The sequence below is a fragment of the Chrysemys picta genome, chromosome 1, assembly GCF_011386835.1.
Source record: "Chrysemys picta bellii isolate R12L10 chromosome 1, ASM1138683v2, whole genome shotgun sequence".
Lineage (NCBI taxonomy): Eukaryota > Metazoa > Chordata > Testudines > Emydidae > Chrysemys > Chrysemys picta.
In genome coordinates this window covers 3,677,407-3,699,130 of record NC_088791.1, presented here as the reverse complement: position 1 = coordinate 3,699,130, position 21,724 = coordinate 3,677,407, and the positions used below count along the sequence as shown (strand labels likewise).

Genomic DNA, 21,724 nt, shown 5'->3' with positions numbered 1-21,724 from the left:
CATCCCACTTTATGCATGGATGAACCCAGAGGAATAATTCAGCAAAGATCAAGCCACAGATCTGTGCTAAATCTGTCAAGCTGCATGTACTCTGTGAAGGTGAGAAGGGGAACTGGGCACTGATCTTACATATTTATATCCCCTTTTGGAATTTCTCCTTATGATCCTGCTCCAAAAGGAGGAACAAACTTGGGTTCAGATATTGCTCCAAAAATATTTCAAGTGGTAGCAAGCTCCTGCCCTCACAGCAGCTGTGCTTATTGTCCTCCCTCCTCAACAGGGGCCCCATCTGGGTCTCTCAGGGAAGCTACTGGGGTTGAAGAATGGATTCCCCAGAGGCTCACCACTTTTCTGTTATGGGGGTCCACATGGGCCAGATGGTCTGGGAAGTAAGGATCCCCCTGGGAGGCCTGTTATAGAGAACAAAGGAGGAGGAGGAGCTAGTGTTGCCAGTATCTGTGCTGCGTGTAATGCCCTCCATCCATGGCCCAAGGGGAATCGGAGGGGAAAAGATAGCTGCACTCTGCAGTTAAGGAACAGCTTTGGTGTGGACTTTAGGAACTAGGGCACAATATTTCATCTTGTACACTGACTTTCTGGCACTGCTCCTCTCATGGAAATGGGATTGGGGGGGGGGGGGGTTGCTTGCCACTCCAGTCCTGTCTGGCTCCCTTTCCTGCAGGGAAGGGAGGAGACACATACGACACAACGGGACTGAGGCAACCCTGCCAGACCAGGCTGAGGCAGGAACAGAGATGTCTGAGCTTCCCAATGAGACAACTGACAGTGGGTGAAGGAGGCACTAACCCTTCCTTTTGCCTTTGGTTCTCTCAGTCTAGCTCTCTCCCTGATGTCTGCAGAGGCGCTAGACACTGCAGACTCCTCAAAAAGGGAAAATCTCCCCAGTAAGCAAATGCAGCCCTGGTACACAGCCAGGAATCAGTAATTACTGGGCCCAAATGTTAATCAGAAATTTGAAATAAAGGATTGAAATTTCCCTCAGAAGACCTCTGCAGCAGGGAGGGTTCAGAGAGCCATCTGCTGATGGGGAAGCAGATAAAACTGGAGGGAACTTCAAGGATCAGGACACTGGTCTGCCAGGGACCAGATTTGTTTCTGTCCCAAGATGCAAATTAACTCAAATACCCATTGAAATGGATCTGTGGACCTTATCACAATGAAGAATGGAGCTGACCACTCGCAAATTTTAAACCATAGAATTGTTCATTAAGAACCTCTTACGGATCACTACTAAAAAGTTGAAACCTAAAAGGTCCCCAGGAAATGCAATTAATTTGCACTGCAAACTGCTGTCTTTAGCTCATGAGTCATCGCTCAGTGAGGCAACTGAGTCTGTATCTGCTTGTCAAGAGCAGCAGCAGGTAAGTAGGAAGCAGGCAAAGCAGCAACAGGATGGTTTTGATGAGTAGAAAGTGTGGAGGGATCAGTAGGGATAAGGAGGAACGGTAATGGGAGTAGCCACTTAAGTGCCTCACTAGGCAATATTTAAGTACTGTAAGTTTTCTATTAAACCTATTTGTAAAGGCATCTACTAGGAATGTTGAACCCTATTCCTTGCATTGGTTTGTGCTAGGAGATCTCATCTGTTTTTAAAATCTTCGTTAATATGAGGTAAAGTCAAATATACGTCATGAAGCACAGCAGAATCGTTACTAAATGTGAATGAATGAAAGCACACTCTTCTTTAAAACCTGTTTCACACTCGAGAGCAATGCTGCAATATTCATCCGTTCCAGTTACGTTTACACAAGATGGAACATTTTCCAAAAAAATACAGCTCAGTGTTAATTAGGAATCTCAACATTCAATCTTGATAAAAACTGAATATAAGGTTCCTCGTCACACAACGCACAGTCAACTTGTAGAACTCTTTGCCAGAGGATGTTGTAAAGGCAAAGACTATAACAGGGTTCAAAAACAAAGTAAATAAGTTCATGGAGGATAGGTCCATCAATGTCTATTAGCCAAGATGGGCTGGGATGCAAAACCGTGCTGCGAAGTGTCCCTAGCCTCTGTTTGCCAGAAGCTGGGAATGGGCAACAGGGGATGGAGCACTTGATGATTACTTGGTTCTGTTCATTCCCTCTGAAGCACCTGGCATTGGCCATTGTTAGAAGACAGAATACTGGGCTAGATGGACCAGTATGACCCAGTATGGCTGTTCTTATGTTCTCATACACTGTTGGAAACACACTGCCTCCTTCAAGTGTATTGATATAGAACACTTCTAAAGTGACCCCCTTTGACAATGAATGTTTATGATGTGCATCCTCCTCCATACCATAGAAAAGAACAGATACTCCATTAAAACTTGTGACCCTGAATAAACATACATGAAGGTTTTGAGTCCACATTTTCAAAGGGATGTTGGAAAATTGGAGAGGGTGCAGAAAAAAGGCAGAAAAATTATCGGAGGACTGGAGAAAATGCCTTACACTGAGAGATTTTTAGAAAGCTCAATCTCTTTAGTTTATCAACACAAGATTGAGAAGTGATTTGATTAAGTACCTTGGGGAGGGAAACAGGTATGAAAGGAGTAAGTGGAGAATACAGTGGAGAAAGGCCTCACAAGAACTAATGGCTGCAAAATGAAGCCAGACAAATTCAAACTAGACATTAGGCACACATTTTTAACAGTGAGGATAATTAACCATTGGAACAAACTACCAAGGGAAGTGGTAGATTTTCCATCTCCTGGAGTCTTCAAATCAAGATGATGCCTTTCTAAAAAATATGCTTTAGCCAAACTCAAGATATGCTTTAGTCCAGGGGCAGGCACACTTTTTGGCCTGAGGGACACATTGGATTTTGGAAATTGTATGGAGGGCCAGGTAGGGGAGGGCGCCATGGCCTGGCCCCACCTCCTGTCTGCCCCCCCGGAACCCCTGCCCCATCCAACCCCCCCTGTTCCCTGACACACACACCCCGGACCCCTGGCCCATCCACACACACCCACTCCCTGTCCCCTGACTGCCCCCCGCCACCCCATCCAACCGCTTCTCTCATTCCTGACGGTCCCTCTGGGACCCCTGCCCCATCCACACACACACGCTTCCTGTCCTGACTGCCCCGGAACCTCTGCCCCTGACTCCCCACTGCCGCCCCATCCAACCCCCCCTCCTTCCTGACTGCCCCCCCCGGGACCCCTGCCCCCATTCAACCCCCTATTCTCCACCCACCGACCGCCCCGACCCCTATATACACCCCCACCTCCTGACCACCACCCCAGAACTCCCCTGCCATCTATCCAGCCCCCACCTGCTCCATGCCCCGTTACTGTGCTGCCTGGAGCACTGGTAGCTGGCGGCGCTACAGCCACACCGCCCGGCTGGAGCTAGGCCATGCCGACGCCACCACGGAGCTCAGAGCACCAGGTCAGGCTGAGCTCTGCAGCTGCCCTGCCCCAAGAGCTCACAGCCCCGCCGCCCAGAGCATTGCGCCAGAGCGAGCGAGCTGAGGCTGCGGGGAAGGGGGGACAGGATGGGGGGGGGGCCCAGGAGCTGGGCAGGATAGTCCTGCGGGCCGGAAGTGGCCCACCTCTGCTTTAGCCAAACAAATTACTGAGTCCAGTACAGGGGTAACCTGATAAAATTGAATGGTCTGTGATATATAGGTCACACTAGATGATCTAATGGTCCCTTCTGGCTTTACACTCTATGAAAAGGTTTCAGAGCTGATCGTTTTAGATAGCAGCTCTGGCACATTCTTCTCCAACCTCATGCTTTCAATGCTAATACAGAGGATACAGAATAATTGTGATGGTCATCTGAATTTTTTTCTAGTGTATTTTTAGTAACTGTGGCAAGAAAAAAACAAAACAAAAAATATTTTCAGAGCAGAGTGGAAGAAATATTTGAAATAAGAAAAACAAAAACTTAGAAGATGGTTGCTTCATGCATAGCCCAAAAGCACATTGAAATTTGATTTCATACTACAGGTCTAAGAACACGAGTCCTTAATCCTACTTAACGCAATCATTACTAGTGTCCATTTTATCAACACAAGGAAATTAAATGGAAGACTTCAACTATTTGTCTTACATTTTTCCAGCCACATAATTTCTAAAGGTATCTGCTACTGACTTCTAAAGTTATCACAGCAAAACAGTAAATACCTATATGATTTTTTAAATTAAAGAATAACTCTTTAGGCCTCCTTTACTTTACAACTGCAAAGCTTCCTCCCATTTCAAAATTTCATACAAACTAAGCAGTACTGCAGTGGCTCCTCTAACAACTGCTATAAATATGATCATCAGGGACTTTACTCATGAGGTTCATGGAGCTCACCCCACCAGTATCTATTTGCAGTTTGGAACTCTCTTCAGACTTCAAGGTTAAGAGAACATAATAGCACTTAAATATCACTTTACATTTTCATACTGATGTACTAATTTTCACACAACTCCTGTGACAGACAATTATTCCATTTTACAGATTAGGAAAGGGACAGATAGAAAGTCCTACAGGATCACGCAAGACAATGGATTCCTAAACACCAGTGTTAACATAATTCTTAAACATTAACAGAATCATCTTGAACAACTACAGACATGGACTGCAGTTTGTCGGATAGGAGAGCACACCTGCACCCAATCTTCAAATAGTAATGAGGTACAGATATAAGAATGGTCACCAGCTGAAGGATAATGTGAACTAAATTGCATAAAACTGTCCATCAAAAGATTCTTTGGCCAAACAGCAAACAGAGGAGTCTGCCTTTGTTTCCCTCTTCTGGATGAGTGCTGTGCTTTCCTTTAAGTAATTTTTCTTGACACCAAGATGTCTCCTACTCAACTGACATTATCTGAAAATGAAAAGGTCTGTGTTTCTGGACGGACGCTTTAAACAGGCACACATTAACCTAACCATGTGTGCTTCAAAAGATTCAGTCTGAAATAGCAGAGACTAAGGGATTTTCTAATAGAAAATTACTACAGGAAAACGCGAAGGTTCAACATGCCATAGTAATCCAATATGCATCCCACAGAAAGAATTCTAGCTATTCTGTGGCTATGAAATCCCCAAATTAAAAAATATCAAAGATTTCCCTGATTCAATGACTAACATTATCCATACCCACTAGCCATCCAATCAAGCTTCCAGCTAATGCCCAAGGCTATTTTAAGAACTGAATTTGCAGGGGGGTTTAGACCTATATTTTAATTATTTTTATTAAATGTGAAACAATTGCTGAACTTGCAAGATTTATGAGTAAATAATCAAAATCAAAGCAAAGCACATAACGAGCAGTAAATTTATATTGTGCTAATGGTGAATTGCAACATAGTTATAAAATAAACAAAAGGATATGCTCTCTGTTCTAGTGCAGCCACAAATTATTCAGCTAGACACAGGGAATCAATGAAGAAATTCTATGGCCTGTGATTTTTCAGAAGGTAAGATTACGTTTTCATAAAGGCCTTAAAAATCTATTAATCTATATTTTTATCTCAATTCCCATATGAATATGTGCAGAGATTTAACAGTTAAATATTTTCAATATAAAACAAAATTTCAAACAATCTTGTTAAAGACTAAGTGACTAATATATTTAAAACATTTAAACAAATGAAACCGAATACTAGATTTCAATTTTAATATTGATTTACCCTCCAACAGCATTCTTCAAATGTTCCATTAAACAATTTTCTCTGTCCACATGTATTTCTCACATTGCTGAACAAGACTTTGATGTCAACTATATTTTAGGTTAAAACTTGTTTAGGCCAGGAAAATTGTAACTTCACAGCCAACTATAAATTCTTCCAGACATAGGCTAAGCTAATAAATTGGCAATTATGATCCAAATAAATGTTTTAGATCATCCTGGTGGGGAACTTAAATGTTACTTCATAGCAAATCCACTCTGGTAATAAGTAATTTGACATGCAGATGTTTGACTCTGGACTTCATCTCTTTTCTGCAGCTGAGAGCTAGGGAATGCTGCAATTGCATCAGACCCTGATGGACAATTAGGAAGCAATATCTGCAGACTGAAAAATCCTGTTGCACTCTATTGGAAGGTAAAGTATTATAAATCAACTTCACCTATATTGTCAGTACTATATCATCATAATGGAGCAAACAAAAATCACAACGTTTTACAGTTTTCCTTTAACAATATCTCATGCAAGATATAAATTGTAAAATAGTTCCAAACATTAAAAAATAAAATCACATCTACAACAGTTCTACTACAATACCATATATATGTTAAAATGCTTACATTCTTTTGAATACTGTGATCAGAACTAGTTGGACCTCAGAACACACTGGCGCTATAAATTTACCTATATGTTCTGTTATTATTACAATTCTGATAAAACAATATCACTTTAAACAAGATATTTAAAAAATCATTTTTAGTTCTTTAATCCTTAGAGGCAAGAAAGCAGCACATTCTACATGAGTAAATAATAAGCCCATGATTTTAAGTTTTTTTTCCATAGCATGTCTTAGTGCTAAATATTCATCACGAGGAAGCTTCATAACTATATGGGCAATACCCTTCAAATACACAGAATTAGCAATCCTTGCACATCTTCTATAGCTCAGTTTGTTCTGGATTTTATGAATATAAAGTTTACACTCATTACAGTTCAACACATTTTAGGCACAAACTCCAGGAACAAGTTCACACTGATAGCCTTAATAGCAATTTTAATTGCCAAAAAAACAAATCAATGTACTCTGGAACAGAAAATATCAGGACTTCAAATTCTTGGGAAGCAAAGGGGCCTCTCTGAGGCTGGTGTCTTTTATACAAGATTTAATAAAGGACTAATAGATTATATACACACTAACGTGAATTTCCCATAAAAGATAGGCAGTACATAGTCTGGTGCTGGGCCACTATAAATACCATAGAGAGAAAGAGTACACAATGTAATATTCAAAGAGCAATAGTAATTCAAAGGCTTTCAAAAATGTTATTGTCATAAAACCTCAATTATCATCCCAATCTTGTCTGAATTTAAGTTTTAATTGCCATGTTTTAAAAAATAGAAAAAAGCTCAGGTTATTGATTTGTATGTATTGTTAAGAGCATAACACTGTTGTGTACCAACACCTGAAACTAAAAATAATTTTCAAACAAAGCATTTTTTCCAGTGACAGACAGACCCAGGTTTATCCAAATGCTATGTCAGTGGAACACTCTCTTTAATCCTTGGAGTTGCCGAGTACCATTAACTCAAACTCACTGAAGAGTTTGAGCAAACTGAAGACTGATGGCTGGGCTATACTACCGTTTAAGTCAATGTAACTTAAATTGCTCAGGGGTGTGAAAACGATACCTCCCTGAGTGACATAAGTTATATTGACTTAAAGGGCTGTTCACACAGCACTATGTCCGTGGGAGACGCTCTCTCGCTGGCATAGCATCCGCCTCTCACGGAGGTGCAGTAATTATGCCAATAGGAGAGCACTCTCCCATCAGCATAGCGCATCTTCACCAGATGATTCCAGTACTGTAGACATGCCCTGAGTCCCCTGTCACAATAACTAACCACAGAATCCCCAAGTAACAATTTAAAGAATCTGGTTAATATCATTACTGCTCCTCAGAATCTTAAGACTGTAAGTTTCAATCTACTGCTATAAACAGCCGCAGAAGTAAGGACATGAAATGAATTGGGGAGGCAATCTGGGTTTAAGAATATAGGAAATACCACAGCAGGTCAGACCAATGGTCCATTGTGTCCAGCATCCTATCTCTGAGAGTGGCCAGTATCAGTTGCTTCAGAATTAGGTGCATGAATCCCCACAGTGAACCATGATGGAATAACTTGGCTCCCATTAACATAGTGTCTGAGCATCTCCAAGTGGCTGATTCATGCCACATTTTCTCTTATCTAATACATGGATGGCCTCATTACCCTAATAGAGTAGAACCTCAGAGTTATGAACACCTCGGGAATTGAGGTTGTTCGTAACTCTGAAATGTTCGTTATTCTGAACAAAACGTTACGGTTGTTCTATCAAAAGTTTGCAACTGAACATTAACTTAATACAGTTTTGAAACTTTACTAGCCAGAAGAAAAAAGCTGCTTTCCTTTTTCTTTTTTTTTAGTAGTTTACATGTAAACAGTGCTATACTGTATTTGCTTTGTGTGTGTGTGCGCGCTCTGCTTCCTGATAGCATACGTCCCGTTCCAAATAAGGTATGTGGTTGACTGGGAAGTTCATAACTCTGGTGTTTGTAACTTTGAGGTTCTACTGTAAATAACTCATCTTTTTTTGAATCCTACTAACTCTTGGCCTAAATGATATATTGTGGCAATGAGTTCCACAGACTAGCTACACACCATGTAAAGGCAGTTCCATTTGGTAGTTTTAAATTTGTCACCTTTCAATTTCATCGGATGTCCCTTTGTTCTTGTATTAAAAAGGATGCTATACAAGAACCATTCATGTAACCTACAACTCTATAACATACATTTTATATACCTCTATCATGCCTCTTTAATTTGTCTCCTCTTTAAACTAAATAGTCCAATTCTTTTCAGTATCTCTTCACATACAAGTCTTTCTATATTTCAAGTAATTTTCACTACTCGTCTCTGGATCCCTTCTATTTCAACTACATCTTTTTAAAACAGAAGAACTTAACACTGTATTGAATGTGAGAGCATACCACCAATTTATATAATGGCACTTTGCTATTTTCAGACTTATTTTCCACCCCACTCTCTCTTTATACATCTCAACATTTTGTTTTGCTTCCACACATTAAGAACATATATTCATAAAGCTGCCCATCTTTTTCCCACCTCAACTGATTACAGTTAATTTCAAACCCAATAACATAAATGATTAGTAATTTTTTTTCCTTCCTACATACATTACCTTGTATTTGTCAATGCTGAATTATTGTGCCATCATGCTGCCCATTCACCTAGTTTCATTACGTCCTTATGAGTTCCTCTCAGTCATCTTACAGATGTAAATAATTTTTGTCATTTACAAAAATTACCAAATCATTAACTCCCTTTCCTGATCATAAATTAATATATGAAATGCCACTAATGCTTTTACAGATCAGTGTTTCCCACTGATAACCTTTTGCCATGCTGAAAGCTGTTTTCTGTCTAGTAGCCAATTTCTAATTCATGACAGTACTAAATTCTCACCCTATGACTACTAGTTACCTTAACAAATTCTTGTGATGCCCTCTGTCAAACATTTATTGAAAGTCCAAACACGTCAGTTGCTTCTCTTTTATTCACTACTTTACTGACACATTCAAAGGATTCAAATAAATTGGAGATAATCTTCCTGCACAGATGCTGTGCTTGTTCACCCCATATTATGTTCCTTCACATGTTTTATATGAAGTGCTTGAAAAATCCACTTACTCAAAAGTGAATAGAAGCTTTGTCCAGGTAAGTGGAATTAAAGAGATGTAGTCCCCTCCTGTGGAGGCAGGAGAAGAGCAGCCCAGGTATTGCTGTTTTAAGAGGAGGGGAGAGAGTAGAATGGCCTCTGAGCTGCTACTACTTTAAGAAATGGAGTGAGAAGCAGAAGCTGGAGGCCATGGGCCGCCAACACACCCAGGATGGGAGGGTGGCGGCAGCAGCCACACCCAAGGTACAGATTGATTAGGAGACGAAATTTATTTTTTGTAGGGACCATAACTGATTGAAATTAAATGTGACAAAATTGATTGGGGAATAAAAACGATACACTGGGAAGGAACAATTGATCTCTTAAGGAGACATGGGTGGGTGAGGGGGCAGAATGCAGATGTGCCAATGGAAATCAAATATGCACATTTTGAGGACACAATACCACAAGTTTCCTCAACAGGCTTAGTAGATTTAAACTCTGGACAAGTAGATGTCAGGAAAATTTTTCAAGCCATGTTTCTAACCACTTTTAATTTGTTTCCATAAATGTATCTCACTGTCCCCTATAGCAAGGCTCACTGAATTGTAACTACCAGGATCACACCTAATGCCTTTACGTAAGAGTTGCTATCCTCTGGTATAGGAGCTAACATTAATAAGTACAGTAACTCCTCACTTAAAGTCGCCCTGGTTAACATTGTTTCGTTGCTGATCAATTAGGGAACATGTTCGTTTAAAGTTGCGCAATGCTCCCTTACAACATTGTTTGGCAGCCGCCTGCTTTGTCCACTGCTTGCAGAAAGAGCAGCCCATTGGAGCTGGCTGGTGGGGGCTTGGAACCAGGGTGGACCAGCAGCCCTCCGATCGGCTCCCCACTCCCCTAAGTTCCCTGTGCGGCAGGTGCCCAGCAGGCTATCAATCGCCCGGCAGTTCAGCTGTCCCTCCCCCACTCTCAACCCTGGGTTTAGCAGGCCAATGCTCAAACCACTGAGCTATCCCTCCCCTCATTTGTATTATGGTAATGCCCATAGGCCCATGTCAGGATAAGGATCAGGGCCCCACTGTGCTAGGCACTGCACAAACTTATAGAAAGACATATGGACCCTGACCTAACACGCTTACAATCTAATTTGAAATAAGGTGCAATAAGTGATTCCCACAAACAGCATGAGAGCAAGAGGAAGGATGGATAAGGGAGAAAATAAGACGATACGGTTTCACAGATTATTTATTTGTATTTTAACTAGGGCTGTCGATTAATCATAGTTAACTCATGCGATTAACTCAAAAAAATTAATCTTGATTAATCGCAGTTTTAATCCCACTGTTAAACAATAGAATACCAACTGAAATTTATTAAATATTTTGTATGTTCTTCTACATTTTCATATATATTAAATTCTGTGTTGTAACTGAAATCAAAGTGTATATTATTTTGGATTATAAACATCTGCACTGTAAAAATGATAAACAAAAGTTTTTTTCAATTCACGTCATACAAGTACTGTAGTGTAATCTCTTTGTCCTGAAAGTGCAACTTACAAATGTAGATTTTTTTTTTGTTACATAACGGCACTCAAAAACAAAACAATGTCAAACTTCAGAGCCTAGGAGTCCACTCAGTCCTACTTTTTGTTCAGACAATTCCTAAGACAAACAAGTTTGTTTACATTTGCAGGAGATAATGCTGCCCTCTTCTTATTTACTATGTCACCAGAAAGTGAGAACAGGCATTTTTGTGGCTGGCATTGCAAGGTATTTACGTGCCAGATATAAATTTTATTAGAGAATATTTAAAAAATAAACGATACAAAAATTTGAAGCGTCAGTTATTGGTCACTGGGGGTAACATACAGAATATAGGGGTATGTTGGTGTTTTGGGGTTGGGCAGCACACATAGTATATACAGACTGCAATGTCCCCAATGAGGGGTGGGTAACCGGTGGGCGGGATCAGGAAACAGTTGATAAGCGGAGAGGGTCTATCACCCATACAGGAAGCAGAGACAGTCATGGGTATAAGTAAGTGGGCTGGGTAATGGGGATGGGGTGACCCTCACGTGGTGGGATTCAGTTAGGTTTGGTGGGTTCAGGGCTCAGGGGATAGAGTCCAACAGGGGGGGGTCTGTGGGTGCATGAGGTCTCCCCGGCTCACTCTCGGTATTGGCGGTGGCCGGTGATGTGCTCGATGTAGATGTCCCGGGACCAACGGATAGTGTCCGAGACCATTAGGCGTCTCATGAGCCGTGCGTAATGACGGCCCACCCCACAGGTCCTCAGCACGCGTTCGTTACACGGGTCCCAGGCACCCAGGGCCCCAACGTGCACCTCGTAGCCCTTAGTCCGCAGGGTGTCAGCCAGGGGGGCGTATTTTTCGAGCTTGCGGGCTCGGGCTTCACGGAAAGCCGGGGTCCTGTTCTCGAACGGAATCGTTACGTCGACCAGGATGATCTTTTTTGTATGCCCCTTCATGCTTCAGCCACCATTCCAGAGGATATGCTTCTATGCTGATGACACTTGTTAAAAAAATAATGCATTAATTGAATTTGTGACTGAATTCCTTGGGGGGAGAATTGTATGTCTCCTGCTCTGTTTTACCCGCATTCTGCCATATATTTCATGTTATAGCTGTCTCGGATGATCCAACACATGTTGTTCCTTTTAAGAACACTTTCAGATTTGACAAAATGCAAAGAAGGTACCAATGTGATATTTCTAAAGATAGCTACAGCACTCGACTCAAGGTTTAAGTATCTGAAGTGCCTGTCCCTCTCAGATTTTGGAAAGGTGTGGAACATGCTTTCAGAAGTCTTAAAAGAGTAACACTCCAATGCGGAAACTACAGAATCCAAACCACCAAAAAAGAAAATCAAACTTCTGCTGGTGGCATCTGACTCAGATAATGAAAATGAACATGCATCAGTCCATACTGCTTTGGATTGTTATCGAGCAGAACCTGTCATCAGCATGGATTCATGTCCCCTGGAATTGTGGTTGAAGCATGAAGGGACACATGACTCTTTAGCGCATCTGGCATATAAATACCTTGGAACACCGGCTACAACAGTGCCATGAGAACGCCTATTCTCACTTTCGGGTGACATTGTTAGCAAGAAGCGGGCAGCATTATCTCCTGCAAATGTAAACAAACTTGTTTGTCTGAGCTACTGGCTGAACAAGAAGTAGGAATGAGTGGACCTACAGCCTCTAAAATTTTACATCGTTTTGTTTTTGAATACAGGTTTTTGTTTTGTTTTTTACATAATTCTACATTTGTAAGTTTAGCTTCCATGATAAAGAGACTGCACTACAGTACTTGTATTAGGTGAATTGAAAAATACTATCTCTTGTTTTTTTACAGTGCAAATACTTGTAATCAAAAATAAATATAAAGTGAGCACTGTATTCTGTGGTTGTAATTGAAATCAATATATTTGAAAATGTAGAAAACATACAAAAATATTTAAATAAATAGTATTCTATTACAGTTTAACAGTGCGATTAATCGCAATTTTTTTTTATCATCGCTTGACAGCCCTAATTTTAACAACACCTAGAGGTCTCAGTCAGGATCAGAAATCCACACATGTTGTACACACATATATGCAAGAAAGCTTACAATGTAAGCAGTGCACAACTTAATTCTACTGAATCATATAAAAAGGTTATACATAAATACGGGATATTCTTCACTGAAGCTCAACATGGCTTTCATCAGTTGGTCAATTTCTTGTAGGCATTCAAATTTATCCAACACCTAGCAAGAAACTGAAGTGAAAAGATGGGAGCCACTGAGCAGAGTTCATTCTAGCAGGACTCCCCATATCCTTACCTTTTCTAGTAGCTAGGGTTCCAAATTATCTTATCATACTTGGACAACAGGGTCTCCATCTTCTATATGAACCTTTGGATAATAAGTTTAGTTCTCTGGCTATTGGTATTTAGTGAAATTTCTATGCCCTCTGAATGGAGATGAAGGTGTAAGACAGATGGGATATGTTATTAAAAAAAAAAGTAAGGCATTGGGAAGGGGATTTGAAGGGGAGAAGTGCCAGAAAAGGGAGACAGAAAATATAATGGTAACATGGGGAAATGGTGGAGGGCATAATTTAAAGAAAGATATGTAAAAGGGTGGAGGGAGAGCAAAGGAAGAGAGGAACACACAGAAACAACTCTGGAAAAGATTCACCTTCATCTGTTATAGGAAAACAGAAAAAAAGGAGAAGACAAGAAGGGAAAATAGATATAACAAAACCAAGTCAAGATGCAAAAGTTACTTTTTAAAAAATTATTAAACAGAAAGGTGATTGAGAATATTAATGAAGTTCCCAGTAAACGGCAAATAACTATTTTAAATTGCATGGAGTCTGACTTTGGAAAGTGGTCTTTCGGACTATGGATAGTTAGTAGGCTTAACTCCCGGGCTAGTAGGCGCTGGCTAAAGTTTAAGCATGCTAACAGGTATCCATTCGAAAAGTGGAAGACTGGCCAAAATGAGACCAACAGAAAGGAACAAATAATAATAGCTAAAATGTCTGAGGATATTTTGCAGGGTTACTAGAGAACTGGAAGAGCAATAGCTAAAGACAATAAATAACAAGAAATTATTCATATAAGAACCAAGAAACCTGTGAAATAATTGGTGGGGGTCTGCTGGCCTCCCAGGAAGTAAAAGGAGCAAGTAAAAAGGATAAAGCCATTGAAGAAAAGCTAAAATATTTATCTGAATTTGTTTTCATTAGAACATATTGGAGATATCGTTACCTCAGATGTATTTTTTCAGCCAATACAGATAAGACTGCCAAAGACAGAGGAGTCAAAGGAGGCAGGGCCAGAACACATTGAAAATTTCACTGCTGTTCCCTCCCTCAGTCTCCTGGGGCATTGTGAGGGTGAGTAGGAGGATCTCCACTACTGAACCCCACCCCCCCAACATCCATTTTTTAATCCTTCTTTCAGGAAATACCTCCAGTATCTGCCTCTAGTACTGCTGCTACTCTTAGCTTTGCTAAACAAAACCGGAATCAATTTGACCTAATACTTGTCAATTACATTGCTGTCCACAGGGTTATGAACAGAAGCAATGAAAACTGACAAGACTGATTGGTATTTTTACTCTGCTTTAACCAGGCAAAGATAGAAGCAGCAGCAGAGGAGGGAAGCAATCTGTCTGCAAACTTAAGACAGCACTGCACAGGTTACTTTTGGTTCATGTTTGAAAGGGTTTTTTGTTGTTTGTTTGTTTTTTGCAACCATAAAGGTTAGAAACTCAGTTTTATTTTGTTTCAAAATAAAAGCTTAACTTCTACAGAATCTAATAGCATTTGCTTGAAAAAGCTTTCTATTTGCACAGCCCAGTAGATTTTTCAAGCCCTATCTGTATGGCTTAAATAACCTACTGAACTTTGCCACTTAACCATAATGTTCTTTTCTCTTGCCTTCCTGTTTCCTTTTTGTGTAGGAGTATGGATGAGTTCATGATTGCCTAAGATTATCACTTATTATTTGTATTGCAGTTGCACCTGGGGACCCCAGTCATTGATCAGGGCCCATTGTACTAGACCCTGTACAAACACAATATGGAGATGGTCCCTGCCACAAAGAGCTTATAATCTAAGTGTAAGATGAGAGACAACAGATACAACAACGACAGGGGACCACAAGGAAGCAGTGAGACAATACTAGTTAGTTGTCACCAGCTGCCTATCTTCTCCATGCTCAGACTAAAGATTTTGATTTCCTTATTTTTCACTTCAGGTTCTTTTGAACTAGCGTCTTCATTTTTCTCAACTCCCCGCAGAGTTCATTTTTGGTATGATCCTTCCCATAAAGATGTTATGTTAGTTATACTCTATTCGTGGCTATGTAATGTTTCTACTAGAGTTACTTCTTGCACCAACTTGTGCATTATTTAGGACTAAAATTAGAGTAGCTTCCCTTGTTTGTAAAACTAACTATTCAAAAGAGCACTCGTTTAAGGGAATGGTGTCAAACTCCTAGCCTGCAGGCCAGACCTGGCTATTTAATGCATTTATGTGGTCTGCATGACAAACTCAAATTCTGAAAAATCTGTTTTGTTTTGTTTTTTTGAGGGGGGGGGGTAGTTTTGGTTCTATCCCTGGTTTTGAAAGATCATCTTCCAACTGTGGAGTGAATGTAACCAATACAATGAAGTCTTCCAGAGTCTGCAAACAGACAATGCCTGAAACAATTGCTGTGTGTGTCAACCTGCATCTCTCACTAAGGTATTAATTCTAAAGCCTTATGACAGCATGTTAATGTCAACATTAACTATTTCATTGCTGATTATTATAGCAGGTCAAATGGAACAGAGAGGAGAGAAGCCTATGGCAAGGGGAACTGCAGAGAGAAGAAAGGGGGGCACACAAACACAGGGAAGGGGCAATAAGGAAGAAAGAGAAACAAGAGGCTTAGAAATAGTAGTGGTCATAAAAAATTGCATATGTTCCTGTTAAGTGATATTGGGAAAAAAACAAGGCATTTAAATAGTAATAATAGTAACTAGAAGTTTAGTTATCACCTAGGGGCCATATACTGTCCTTGATCTTTGTATAAACTTATTGATATCAAAGAAAGATTCACCATGGAGAGAAGGGTAGCATGTTGTCTTATATTTGTAAACTAGCCCACAGACCATAATCAAACACAGAACTCTGCCCTCTCCACAGAATAAGTAGGAGACCCCTGTTAAGGATAAGATATGGACAAACTGCTTTTTTAAATGTGTCTCAACATTTGACCAGTTTATACAGATAGTTGAAGTAACTCATTAATTCAGTTGTATTAGCTCTGAGCTCTCTCAGCACTGTACAATCTTTCAACTTCCTGATTTAGAAACTGGTAGAGAGAAACTGCTAGTATATTTGTATTCTGATGACTTGGGATGTGTATCCCTCCAAGTCCTCTTCACTCAGTAATTTCATCTTAGAAAATTCTATGGAATCTTTTAGTTATAGTGCTACTCTCCCAGCTCTTTGATCCAATCTGTCCACTTTATATAGTTTATACACAAGTATCCCCAGGATGTTGGCATTCTACCATGTTTCAGAAGTGCCTATAATATCAAGATCCTCTTCCATTTTCAAGCAGTCTAGTTCACCTATTTTTGTTAAGCTTCTTACATTGATAAATAGAGCAGTCTCCCATCTATGGCTCTTGAGGCTTCAACCATGTTAAGAAAATGTATAGTTGACTATGAATTTTAAATATTTTCCCTGAGTCGTGACCTGCCATTTTTGAATGTAAGTGTTTGAATCAGAATCAAAAGAGCTTAGCTTCCCCTGCAGCCACAGTAGTGAGAGCCAGGAGAGCTCTAAGCAGATGCTCTCTATTCCTGGTGAAGCTGCTCAGCAGATCTCCCACTCGCCACTTGCAGCATCACCGGGGAAGGTGAGAAGTTCTGGTTGGGTTTATTGCCTGTTTACCTGCCAGACTGTGAGCACCCCAGGAACAGCAAGGTATACTCGACCGGCTATGCCTGAACACAGAGCAATGCATAGAAAGGATGGCTCCCCTCCCACATACAGCCATCAGAAGGGAAGAGAATAGGTACAGAACGACGATTCCCTCTCTTAGCCCAGGTTAGAACAGTTTACAAGAGCTGGGGAAAGCCCGTGTGCAACTCATGCCACCTAGTTCCTCACCCAATGCAACCCATGCACCACAGGGTGCAGGGAAAGAGGTGCCTTTGCCAACTCCATATTCACTTGTGACTTCTCTCTACCAAAGGAATCATCAGCTGGGGGGACATGAGGGGGTTTTCTGCTCCCTACTCACAGGGACCACAAACGGGAAGAGACTATGCCCCTAAACAAGTAATGATGGCAGCTCTTAACCTTTCCTAAAGTAATACATTCAGCCTCCAAGCTGAAAAGTCTGGAGCCGACTGGAATAAAGATATTAAAGATTTTATTTCTGAATCACGTGCCAGTTTTTATTTAACTCTTCTATGACACACTTACTTTACTGAAACATACATCTGTGATGGCAGCCTCTCTCTCTCTCTTCCAGCACAGCTGTAATTTCTGTTCTTTTCCTCACTATTGGGTTACCTTTGTATAATTTGACATCCCCAGCAGCCGGGCTTTTTCCTACATAAGTGCCTTTCAGCACCTCCCAACTTTTCTGCACCTCCAAGTAAAAATGACTCCCCCAAAACATTACAAGTTTTCTATGCCAGCAGTCTGTTTCTCCTTTGGTTAAAACGAAGCCTATCCCTTCTTTACAGGCTCTCCCTTCACTAAAAAGTTTCTCCAGTGCCTAATAAGTTTTCCCCTTGATTCAGGCTAGGATACTTACTGTCTTGGGTCCCCAAACAGAAGCCCCACCAACAATCTAACTTTTTAATATGAATCATCATATTCTACAACAATAAAGTACAATAGTCATGAGGAAAAATCCAGCACACCAGAAACATGGAAAAACAGTCAACTTCAAAACAATTCTGCTCATATCCAATCTTCTGCCATTCTGATGCACCAATGTTTATTATTAGGGTTGTTTCAATGAAGACATGATCTTTATCTGCTTCTTTTGCAAATTCCAAAACTTAAATCAATTTGCCATGGTATCATAATCAGTTGCTATGGAAAATTACTATAACACCACCACCAACTCCCACCACTAAGACAGCCAAAGTTGCCCTAATAGTTGGGGGGGGGGAGGGGGGTTAAATCACAAGAGTCACAGCAAAAATTTTGGCAAAAATCAGAGATTTTTATCCATTTTTTTCTATAACTCAGACAAACTACCCTAATAAGACCCCCGGTCTGCAAATATTTACTCACATGCTTAACTTCGAGCACATGCATAATTTATTACAGGACTGGGGCCTAAATATGCAACACAAATTTTCTTCCTTCTTGAGAGGGAAAAGGTTTCACGAAGGAAATAAGTTTCAGTTTCAACTTTTACTAGGTTAACAAAATGAATATAATATTTTTAAGATTATGAAAATACTTCAAAGCCTTTTAAACTTGTCTTAATTTCTCCTTTTTCACTTCCTAATTTTCTCTAGCTAGTACAAAACAAGACCTTCAAATTAGGAAAGAAGCTTTCACTAGATTTGTCAAGAAATAGAATCTTCCTGTAAGAAAGTTCCAAGGCTGAAGCCACAAATGGACTTGCTACAATTCCCACCACAATTTCTATATAATCATAGCAGTAGCGTATTACTGTTATTCCACATATACAATACGTACCAAAGCCCAATGGCTTCCCTAATTCAAATCTAGGCAATACAGATTCAAAGTCACTCATTCCTCCTAATCAAACTGACCATGGACTCCACATGACCTTGCCAACATGATCTCCTCTGCCAGTTTCAGTGTTTAGTCAACTGTTATGAATGACTCAGAAAAGGCTAGGCTGTAATATTCTCTCTCTCACTCTTCCTCACCACCTTTTACAGAAGCCCCAAAAAGCAAGCTTTAATGTCTCCAATACAAGAAGAAAGTGAAATTTAAACAAACTCTTTATACAACGAGACCCTGAAACTTAGAATTATTCACCCAAATCCTATATTAAAAGGATAAAATAAGACTCAAAACTTCTGATAAAATAAGACCCCCCAAAAAAAGGCATTTCATAATTAAAGGTACTTTGAATTTCTGAAGCAGCTGGCTATGTTTTAAATAAAACAGTAACAAAAACGACTTAGTAGCATGTAGTTAATTGTGGTTTGAGGATTAAGAGCGAGTTTCAGTCATTAAAAAACTGATTTCTGTTCAAACGGACAAATATACAGGATGTAGTAAACCAATATACATATTTTATTATGTAAATATGAGTTGGGGAAATACTTTGCCTTGAGAAGTTCTTCTGAAAGATGAAATCTAGGCTGTGAATGTGAGATAAGCAAAACTTGTGAAGGGTCAAAGGAGTAGCTAATACAGCTAAAAAGCCCAAGGGAAAAGTAGGATGGTGTGGCAGAAAGAACGCACAGGAGGCGGCATATTGTTGGGGCTGAGGCTGGGGATCAGGCAGGATCCTCAGGACTGGAGAAAGGGGAGGCAGAGAGAGAGGTCTTTCAAGACACTGGGCCTCCCCAGCATCCACAGGCTGGAACCCCTTCAGGGAAGGCAGGTGCCTTTCAGCTAGGGATGGGAGAAAAATAGTCAGATTCTGGTGACCTAGCAAGCTGACACATCTGGGGCTCAGGGTGTCACAGGGTGGCAGGTCGGGGGACTGACACATTCAAGGAGAGTCAGTGGTGTTGCAAGGGGGAGGCAGACACTGGACTGAGAAGGTGTCAGGGTGGGAAGTAGTGGGCTGACAGATCCAGGGGGTCGGAGGGGTCATGGGGGAGGTACCACATGCAGGTGGGCCAGGTGTGTCCCGGGGAGGGAGGCAGGTCAGGAGGCTGAGGTATCTAGGGAGGATCAGGGGTGTGTTGTGGAGGCAGACATTTGGGGGAGGAGGAAGGCAGGCGGGGGGGGGGAGAGACATTTGGGGGCACTCAGGAGGCAGACGCACTGAAGGAGGCCTAGGAGTGTCACGGTGAGGCAGGCAGGGCGGGAGGCGAGCAGACACCTCCGGAGCTCAGGGTGTCACAGGGAGGCAAGCAGGGGGGAGGGGGCTCAGGGATGTCAGGGGGAGGCAGGCACATTCAGAGGCACAGGCTTATCTGAGGGGGGGGCTCAGACACATCTGGGGCAGGGGGGCTCAGGAAGGCAGGCACATCCAAAAGGGGCAGACACCGGGGGGGGGTGTCAAGACTTTCATTGGAGGCTGGGGGGGGGCAGCCACTGGGGCGGGGGGAGGGCTCATAATGGCTCAGCCCCCTCTGGGGGGGGGGACAGACACCTTGGCTGTGGGGGGGCCTCAGGGACAGCCACGGGGCTCAGACCCCTCAGGGGAGGCTCACGACGGGAGGCGCACCCAAGGGGGAGACACCCCTCGGGGGTGTCAGGGGCAGGCTGGGGCGCCGCCAGCCGGGCTCGGCCGCAGAGAGCCGGAGGCAGCACCAGCCGCGGGTCTCACCTGCTCCGGGCCCGGCCTTCCCCGGCGGCGGGCCCGTAGCTCCGCTCCCGCTGCTCCCTGGGCTGCAGAGGCCGGCAAGGCCGCGGACATGGGACACGTCCCCGGGCCTGGCAGCGACTCGCTCCCCGGCCGGGCTGCGCTGTCAACGAGCGCCGGGGCTGAGGGCTCGGCCACCACAGAATCGCTCGCTCCAAAATGGCGGCGGGAGCGGCCTGCCCAGACCCGGGAAGGGGGCGGGGCGGAGGGAGCCGAGGGGCGGGGCCTGAAACAGGGACTGGGCAGGGCCCAGGGAGGCACCGGAGTGAGAGGTGGGCGCGCGAAGCCGGAGGGGGAGGGGAAAGCTCCAGGAAGGTTCCATGCGAAGGGGAAGGTTCCATTGGGCCTAGGAACGGGGGAGGGTTTCATGGGCCTGGGGATGGGAAGGTTCTATGGGAGGGGGGAGGTTCCATTGGGCCAGGGGAGGGGGGATGGGAAGGTTTCATGGGAGGGGGATGGGAAGGTTCCATGGGCTTGGGGAGGGGGATGGGAAGGTTCCATGGGGGGGGGAAGGTTCCATGGGAGGAGGGAGGTTCCATTGGGCCTAGGGAGGAAAGATAGACGGGAGGGGGACGTTCCATGACAGACGGGAATGGCATTTGGCAAAGGATGGAATGGGGGGGTGGGAAGGTTCCGTGGAGGCGGGAATGGCGTTTGGCAAGGGATGGAATGGGGGATGGGAAGGTTCCGTGGAGGCGGGAATGGTGTTTGGCAAGGAATGGAATGGGGGGTAAGAAGGTTCCGTGGAGGCGGGGAATGGCATTTGGCGAGGGATGGAATGGGGGATGGGAAGGTTCCGTGGAGGCGGGAATGGTGTTTGGCAAGGAATGGAATGGGGGGTAAGAAGGTTCCGTGGAGGCGGGAATGGCATTTGGCGAGGGATGGAATGGGGGATGGGAAGGTTCCGTGGAGGCGGGGAATGGTGTTTGGCAAGGGATGGAATGGCGACTTAGTTTCATAAGTTTGGTGAAGGTCCTTGTCAAAGGCTTTCTGAAAAGCCAAGTACACTATATTGACTGAATCATCCTTATCCACATGCTTGTTGACACCCTCAAGAAATCCTAATAGATTGATGAGGCATGACTTCTCTTTACAAAAGCCATGGTGACTCTTCCCTAACATAACACGTTATCTATGTGTCTGATAATTCTGTTCCTTACTATAGTTTCTACCAATTTGCTGGGTACTGAAATTAGTCCCACCAGCCTATAATTGCCAGGATCTCCTCTGAAGCCCCTTTTTAAAATCAGGTCAGTTTCCCTGTACATTCCAACACTGTACAAGAAAAGGATTAATTGAGATTTGAAAAATGTCACA

The 21,724-nt window shown here is 42.6% G+C and overlaps 1 protein-coding gene across 4 annotated transcripts in view; it reads right to left on the bottom strand.

The window, feature by feature from the left end:
* PPP6R2 (protein phosphatase 6 regulatory subunit 2) overlaps positions 1 to 20,595 on the bottom strand; it is a 148,156-nt gene extending 127,561 nt beyond the window's left edge. For 2 of the 4 annotated variants that reach the window (XM_065551556.1, XM_065551574.1), the window contains exon 1: positions 20,372 to 20,595. The gene's annotated coding sequence lies outside the window, so the exon portion shown is untranslated. The remainder of the gene's footprint in view (positions 1 to 20,371) is intronic. The other 2 variants (XM_065551568.1, XM_065551564.1) reach the window with 2 other exon arrangements.
* Positions 20,596 to 21,724: the final 1,129 nt, after the last annotated feature.